At 38.8% G+C, this 8,937-nt stretch overlaps 1 pseudogene across 1 annotated transcript; it reads right to left on the reverse strand.

Moving 5' to 3' along the window:
* Positions 1-2,457: 2,457 nt before the first annotated feature.
* Positions 2,458-8,895, reverse strand: LOC107620952 (transcription initiation factor TFIID subunit 4b-like; annotated as a pseudogene). Its single transcript, XR_015907631.1, has 12 exons — positions 8,416-8,895; positions 8,230-8,326; positions 6,642-7,348; positions 6,370-6,477; positions 5,369-6,289; positions 4,500-4,621; positions 4,304-4,370; positions 4,071-4,203; positions 3,897-3,952; positions 3,767-3,823; positions 3,545-3,667; positions 2,458-3,489 (listed from the first exon to the last, which is right to left on the reverse strand). The product of XR_015907631.1 is annotated as a transcription initiation factor TFIID subunit 4b-like (transcript).
* Between the last annotated feature and the right edge of the window lie 42 nt (positions 8,896-8,937).

Consider the following 8,937-nt stretch of genomic DNA (forward strand, 5'->3'; position numbering starts at 1 on the left):
TTGGGTAAAAACTGATTTTTGACCAACTTTGGCGGTCCGTAACTCGGTCCACGGAGTTCGGAATTCTTCAAAAATGGATTTTTTATGAAAGTTTATTCAAAGATCTTTTCAACAGTTCAGAAATGGTTGAAAAATGACTTTTATAGAAAAAGTTATGTGTGGTGAAAGTTTGGGGTTTAAAAAATGAAATTTTGCAACTTTTTAACTTGTAAAATTTTTGGCAGAACGCACTCCCACGTGTATGCGTGGCCGATGCGCACGCATCGTTTTCAAAGTTTCACTACCCACGCGTGCGCGTGGCCCACGCGTATGCGTCGATGAACTAAAACAGTTGCCCAGCCCAAATTTTGTGCCTGATTTGTGCCACTTTTGTGTCTGGGGCACAAAACGTACCCACGCGTACGCATGGCTGATGCGTAGGCGTCACTGGGCTTTTCTCCCACCCACGCGTGCGTGAAGGAATGCGTACGCGTCACTATGTTTTACTGCGTTTCACGCGTGCGCGTGGGCGACGCGCACGCGTGACCCTATTTTCATCAAAAGTTGATTTTTGAGTTTCTAAAGTTGAATTTCATACTTCTAAGCCTCTACTTTCATCCTTTAAACCCTAAATTTTTATAGCATACCTAGTAATAGGAAAAAACTAGGACATGTGGTAACTTGTGGATGAAGTAAAGTGAGAACCAATGATGAATGATGAGTAATGATAATGGTATGAGTTGCTAAGGAAAAAGGTGAAAGTATCATGTACAGTATGAGCCGAAGGGCTGTGATGACTAAATGTGGTAAGGGAATAATGATGGAACATATTGAATGTGATGTGTGACCCCAGGTAGTAGGCAGTGGTGTTGTCCAGTTGCTCTGGGTATGAGATGGTATGAAAGATTATGATAAATGAGCTTAATTATGAAATTTAAAATGAATGTATGTCTGTAATACCTGGGTAGTAGCAAGGGTTGTGGTTCGTTCCGCTTGCTCCAGGTTAATGTTTGAGATTGGGTAACAATAAAGATTGATAATATGAATTGAGATTGAATGAATATATGTTTGTGATACCTGGGCAGTAGTAAAGGTTGTGGTTCGTCCCACTTACTCCGGGCCAATGCTTGAGATATTTGGGTAGTAGCAAGGATTGTGGTTCATCCCACTTGCTCCAGGTCAGAGATTGTGTCGCCTAGGTAGTAACGGCAGTAGTGGTGATTCCACTCGCTCCAAGTAGAGCTTTTAAACACCCGCCTGGGTAGTAGCCGCAGTAGTGGTTATTCCACTGGCTCTGGGTTGAGCGGGTAGTAGCAAGGGGGTTGTAGCTCAAACCTACCTACTTCGCGATGGGTGTTTCTGTCCATGGTTAACTACCAAGACATGTCGGATTGGCAATATAACCGACAGATGATATCATCAGCCATATGGCAGGCATACATCATTTGCATATGTTTAATTTGTTTGGGTTTGCCTATTTGTTTTGGATTGTCATATCATATATGCTATGTTACCTGATTATGTACTACTTGTTCTACTTGCACTTTAAATGTGTATTACTTGTCTGTATTGCTTGTGTTTGTACAACTGAGAGGTCCCTCATGCTAGTGTCGGTGGACGCTGAGGGCTGTCCTGGATGAGATGAGTTAATGATGTAATTGAATAATGATGATGATTATTAAATGAGGTAATTTGGACTCCTTGAATAGACGTAGTGAAGTGATTTCATTTATTCCAGGTGAGGATATGATGTATTGATATAGAATTGTTGAGACAGAATAACTGGTGATGGTTTTGTTATGACTCTGATTCTGATTCGTTGGAGAGTTAGAGAGAGTTGAGAAGCATGAAGAACAAGATTTAGACTTAGCATCCCCTTATGACAGTTGCCTATTTATGGATTAGCGAGAACATAGGGTGAATGTTTGGTGAAAGGAAGTTTAGGATGCTTAGTGAGATTTTTTATTACAATGCATTGTATTTATTTGGCACTTTTACCGTACTGGGAACCCATGGGTCGGGAGTTCTCATTCCGTATATATCTCTTGTTTTTCAGATACAGGTCCAGGTGCTCAGCAGTGAGCTGTGGTACATCTGAGAGATAGAAAAGATCTTTATGTCCTCTACTTTATATTTTGCTTAGAATCTCTCCACCTTTATTTTGAAAAACTTATATTATGTATTGAACTCTTTTGAACTTGCCTATAGAGGTTGTTATGTTTCTTTTGGGAGAGATTATGATATATTGTTATCATCTACTTTCATACTGTACCCTAGCCAACCTAAACTTCGCAGGTCGCGACTAGTGTCTATTTACTTATGTTATATATATCTATCTGTTGTCTATCTCTTAATCTCTTTTATGCCTTTATCCGTATATCGCTTTCGACTTCACAGTTTATCTTCTGTTGTCGAAACGTGAGTGATACGTCTTCGCGATTTTATTTTACACGTTTCAGGCTCCTCGATTAATACTCCTTTTAATTTTTCTTATATTTATATATTAAAAATCCACCTGAGAGTCGTACCACCGTAATATCATTGACTTATGACTCGAGCATAAGGATTTGAATATTAGGGTGTTACATTATGGTATCAGAGCAGTTCATCCTCGTGAGCCTAAGGGATGGAACTGCTTATGCTTCAATGCATACTCTGAGTTTGTGCCTGTGTTAGTTAGGATATCTAACTGATACATCAAGCATGAAGTCCATGAGTGTACCTTTGGTACTTTGAAGCACTTGACTTGAGATATTGAGACTGATCACATTGATATCGATTGTTTGGTGTGTATAGGAACTAGATGGCGCCTCGTGGACGCAGTCGAGATTGTAAGGGAGGTCGTACTAGTGCTCAGGGACCGAAAATCAATCCAAATGACCCGGTAAACTTTATGGCGGCATTGGAGAACATGGCTGCTGCTATGCAGGCTATTGCGGAAGCTCTTGGGCAACAGATAAACAATAATGGCAATGGCGGAAGCGAAGCTCAGGGCTCGATGACACTGGCAACCTTCTTAAAAGTTAATCTACCTATGTTCAAGGGAACCATCAATCCGACTGAAGCTGATACTTGGTTTCAGGCTATGGAGCGAGCACTGCAAGCGCAGTTAGTACCTGAAGAGCAGTGTGTTGAATTTGCCACCTATCTGCTCACTGGGGAAGCATCGCATTGATGGCAAGGAGCCCGATGTCTCCTGCAACAAGGTGATGACCCTATCACTTGGGATGCCTTCCAGGTAGAATTTTATAAAAAGTACTTTCCGAATTCTGCCAGGACGGCCAAGGAACTGGAGTTACTGCAACTGAAGCAAGGTGCTATGTCCGTATCTGAGTATACAGACAAATTTGAGGTGCTATTCAGATTTTTCTGCATGTGTCAGGGAGCTCCGGGAGACTTCGAGGAGTGGAAGTGCATTAAGTATGAAGGAGGACTCCGGAGCGATATCTTAAGTTCAGCGGGATCAATGGTAACTGCCAGCATTACCATCAACCTATATTTTAAAATGGACTGAAATTATGAAATAGGCACAGGTTCCAAATGCTGATAAGTGCAAAATACTCACGTCATTTTGTTTCCGAAGCTTCTCTGCTTCTGCCTGTCTTTTCTCCCACTCTTCTCTTACTTTCCTATTTATTGTCATGATTTGCTGCTGAACATCTGAGGTGACAACAATCCGATGTCTTGTCTTCTCAAAATCAACCCGCGAGTGGGAAAATTCTTGAAAGTAAGAAGTTTTATTGAATTATGAGAGAATATTCCAGCAAGAAGGTAAAGAACAACTAACCTGTTTTGACATTCTAATCAGGTTACTTATCAATCCACGCATTCTTTCCTCCACACACTGAAAACTCAGTTTGAATAAGTTTACATGCAAACTTACTATTATGAAAATTGAAATATTGGTTGAATCTCACTAGTGACAAGCATCTCTCCACATCATTGCTCACACCCTTCAAGCCATACTTAAACACTGACAGTAATAACACAAAACAACTGTCTATAAGGCCTGGTATGACTAGTTTGTATTCAGATAAGCTCAAAAGGAAAAATTAAAATATATGGAGACAACATATGAAAAGGACACTTACTAATCTCAAACAATTTGTTCTGGAGTGGAATTTTCTGCAAAATAAGCCTTTCCTCTTCTTGCACAGCTCTTCGAGTTGCTTCTGAAACCCAACTGTCCTCCTTGGGGCCTGAAAGTAACTGCTCTTCCTCTTCCTGTAAAAGATGCAAAAAATGGCCTTAGATTTTGAAATGAGAGTAGACATCCCTTATTATTGAGCTATCAAGCTTAGTTCAACATAATAGAGAAATTTACCCTCAAATCGACTCCACTAACAGCAGTGACATCATTAAGCTGGTCAATGCTCTGTTCAACGGATCTCCTAGAGATCCCTTTTGCTTCTTATTGGAGGATATGAGCACAAGATGCATGCATCAAAATGAGTTAGAACTTAGAAAAGAAAGAACAATTCCAAGAGTGAAGCATGTTGCAGCCAAATAAGACAGATCACCTTGGAGGAGGAGGAGGTGAGGAACCAAGTGCTTCAAGTGGTTTCTTCTGGCCAACAGAAGGCTTTTTCACAGGTGCCCTCACAGTAATTCCAGAAGTGTTTGATGGCACCTGGGTGCTTAACTGATCAAACATAGAATAGAGTGGGGGCAAAGAGTCAGAGTTATGCATGAAGTTTGAATATATCATTAAATAGTGGGTGCGTATAAAATGATAATTTGCATTTACCCAAAAAAGTGAAATTGGAAAAGCAAATTTGAAGTTCATATTATGCCCCAATAGCAGATTGTTTCAAAAAATTAAAGGTAAAAAGTGCAGGACATGAAAGGTAAAATAAGCATGCTTTTCATTATATGCTTGTTATTCTTCACTGCAACTTAAATACATAAATAGCATGAGAGGCATCTCAATAAATGCATAGGGTAAAATAATAAAAATGTTTCAAAGCACTACTCCTAGCATGGAACTAATGAAAAAAACCAAGTTTGTAGCGGACTAATCCAAACTAAAAGCATTGTGGTCTACGCCACTAAAAACAAAAAACAAAAAACCCTCAATAAACTATCAAGAATAAAAAAAAATAAAAGAGGAAGGAGAAATAAAAAAAATGCTTGTTTCTTAAAACTGAATTACAACAAGATTTATAAAGTTATAAGGACAGAAAATAAATTATAAGTTATAGACAAGTTAACTCTTGAATATGCATCTATAAAAGAACAAATATTTTGTATATATACATCTAATGTAAACATCGGTACTGTACGACAGGTGCATACCATGTATCAAAACAATCACATTTGAAAAATATTTGATCCACAATACTTTAGCCACTATATTAGACAAGATCAAGTACATCACTTGCAAACTTACTGAGACACTAGGATCTAATTGGGTCATTCCAGAAGGGGAAGCAGAATTGAGTGATGTCAAGCCAGTAGATGTTGTAGGTGCCATACTTGTGGATACTGGAAGGCCCCTTGAGAACTCATCCTTTACAATTCCTCAATTGCCACTTGCCTGTTCGATTTGTGCAGAATTAGCTGAAGGCAGTCCATGGATTTTAGAAATATTCTGCCTATGTTGCTGCTCAGTGGGAATGTCGCTAGGTTCCTTTTTGACATAAGAACCAGATGACAAGAAGCCTGGATTTTGATCTTTGTTTGATGGTGGTTGCCATGCATTTGGAGTTTGTTGGAATGCCGGATTGTTTAATAGAGCAACAGAGCCACCCGACAGCCTCTTGGGATCATTCAAAGAGTTCTGCTGTTCAAGTTTTGGCATACCAATGAAGCCTTGTGTTGCCCAACCTAAGTGATTGGGACCAGTGCTTTGATGTGGAATTTGACTCATATGTGACTCGTGGTGGTGGTCTGATAGATGAAGCAGACTACTAGCTTGCCCTGAAAAAGGCCTATAATTACCACCACAACTGCCATATGCTGATGGGAAATGTAGATGCTGAGGTTGTGGCTGCGGCTGCTTATTAAGCCCGTGTATGTGAATAGATGATCTTTCTGCTTCCTGACTAACAGTGATGGAATTGGAAGATGACAACTGGCTCGGTTGCAAACCCTGAGTTTCCATTGTAGCATCCAATTCCTGAGATTTTCTAGCATTGTTCTCCATAGTTTGGACAGCTGAAGAAGTCATATGAGATTGGTCTGCAGCTGCATTCATACTCTGATGAAGCTGAGCTAAAGCATGGGGATCATTTAATTGTCTTGCACCTAAGCCAACAACGGGCATCCGAACAGGTTACTGCTGCCTCACAGGTCCTTGATTGGGTCTCGTCTATAACAGTAGAAAAGAACAATGAATCTTAGCATGATGTTGATATATATATATATATATAAAACTTGTTCTCAACCTACTTGTGCTTGTAGCTGAGCTTGTACTTTTGACAATGCTAATCTAAGCATCTGGTCCCCTACAATACCTTTCATAAGTCGCACAAAACTGTCTTTTGCTATTTCGTCTTTCTATAACACAAACAATAAATTCACAAAACAGAAAGTGAGTAGTATGGGATATCTGTTCCTAAGTTGATCATATCCTATCAATACAAAACTGAGTTTAGCATAGAAAAGAGACAAGGTTCTCACTACCAAAGGACCAGGTAGTGAGATTATTTTGAGAAACCCACCTTCAATTTACTAAATAGAGTTTGAAGTTGCATGGCTCGGTCTTTGGGAAGTTGAGGTATCAAGATAGGTAGCAACATGCCAAATGGTACCTGTTTTTTACGATTAATTTGGCCTCCTGGCTGCTCATTGACTGTAGCTTGTTGATTACTTATTTGCTGCAACTTTGCATACTGCTGAGATTCGCTGCTGGGATTAAGTGTTTTGGCTACCTCATTATTAGGAACAGGATCTTTTCCCAAATTTTGAATTCCAACTTTCTGAGAATTTTGAAGAGAAGCTTGTACAGGTTGTAGTTGGTGACCTTCATCTTGAGTCTGCTTTTGTGATAAAGCAGGATTACTTACATTTTGAGAAGCAACATGCTGCGGCAAAGGAGGATTATTTACATTCTGGGAACCAACATGATGTGGTAGAGGAGGATTGTTTACACTCTGAGAACCAACATGCTGTGGTAGTGGAGGATTATTTACGTCCGAGGAAGCAACATGCTGTGGTAAAGGAGGATTATTTACGTCTTGGGAAGCAACATGCTGTACTTGTTCAGCAAGAGATCCATGTTGCTTTTGCTCCACCTCAGATGAGGGTTGCTCTCGTTGTTGTGCAGTTTCAGGCTCTTGATTTTGAACTTGGGTTTGGTTTTCATGGCTAGGAGTTGGCCACTGTGGCATTGACTGAGTCAATGTATTGTTGCTTCCTTGAGACAAAACTGCAGAGAGTATAGAAGCACAAAGCATGTGCAATTCATAAATTACCAAGCAAATATAAAAAATCACACGACTCAAGAATCAATTAGAAGAAAAATAAAAACAAACAAGAAAACTAACATCTGAAAACACAGATATTATGCTGTAGAAAATACATCAGGATAATTTGATATTAGTACAGAAATTCATTTAGAAAAATATATTTCATTTGCAAAAATATCAACAAAAGCTTTGTAACCTCTACTGGTCAAATTTGATACTTAAAGTTTGAGGTCATTGTGCTACATTTATTTGATTAGAGGTCATTGTGCTACATTTATTTGATTGTATTCTGCTAAATAATTAAGATCATCTAAGTTCTCAAAGATGTTGTCCTCTACCACTGTGTTGATGAAACTTTTTAGTTTGTTTAACTACATTCCTTGGTCTCTGTTTCAAGAGATCTTTTAAATGTGGTATTTCTACTATTGTTTTTAGATACCAAAAATCAGAAATAACACCTTGGGAAAAAGTACCTGATAGAATAGCCAGATTTTGAAGGATTTGTGTAGTTCCTTCCCATTTATGAACACTAGAGTATAGTCAAACATTTATATCCTTATAATAGATTTTCCTTTTATCGCTCAGAATAATTAATCCAAACTCACTTTTCTAACAACATCCCCAACCATAAAACAACTCTTTCAAAATCAATTATTTTGATAGCAATCTGACCAAAATCTCGACCAAACAAGCTCATAAACAATAGTCTAAAGTCTAAACACTGTTTATGCAGCCGTGTATTCAAATGGCATAACAAGCGACTAAAAACAAACAAACCAGAGAGAATTTAACTATTTCAACTCAGAAAAACATTAGGAATTAAAAAGCATAGTTGGGGTACCTGGGTCTGAACCAGAAGTGGAAGGAAATCCTCCTATGTCTCTGTTTAGTGCAGCTTGGAAGGCTTCAACATCCACCCCTGACTGCATTGTTTCATCCTGTGAAGTACACATTCAAACATAGTGGTTTAGTAACACCCCAAACAAATAAATAACAAAAGAAAACCATAGGAAAAATGGGGGAAAACCTCGTCATCTTCGAGGAGCTTCATAATAGAAGGATCCATGGCAATGGCAATTCCAATCCCAACTCTGATTACCCAACAGAAGTTTAAGAGTTATTCGAACATACAATATAATCTCTCTCTCTTTTTATGTTTCACTGAGTAAATTCATCAAACACCTGTAGGGCAGGTACCCAGTTGAAAAACGCAACAAAGGGGAAAATGAATGGTAAAATAAGGTATTAGCTACAGCGAGTAAGATAACAACCGACCAAAATAGGGAAAAGAAAAAAAGGAGGAAAATAGAACAGAAAAAAAGGGAAAAAGGATCAAAGGAGAGAAGTGAAGAATCCCGTTCAACAAGAACCAACACCAAAACGTGCGAAGTATTGAACAGTGCGTTCACACAGAGAAGATGCAAAAGCATGGCGTCGACCTTCTTCTTCTGTTGAGTTTAATCGGTTTATAATATTTTTCGTGTTTAACGGATTCTTTCGGTTCTTTCTTGCGTTAACGAGTACGATTTTTCAACTTACGTCATCTTTT

The sequence above is a fragment of the Arachis ipaensis genome, chromosome B10, assembly GCF_059453495.1.
Source record: "Arachis ipaensis isolate K30076 ecotype BB chromosome B10, ASM5945349v1, whole genome shotgun sequence".
NCBI lineage: Eukaryota > Viridiplantae > Streptophyta > Magnoliopsida > Fabales > Fabaceae > Arachis > Arachis ipaensis.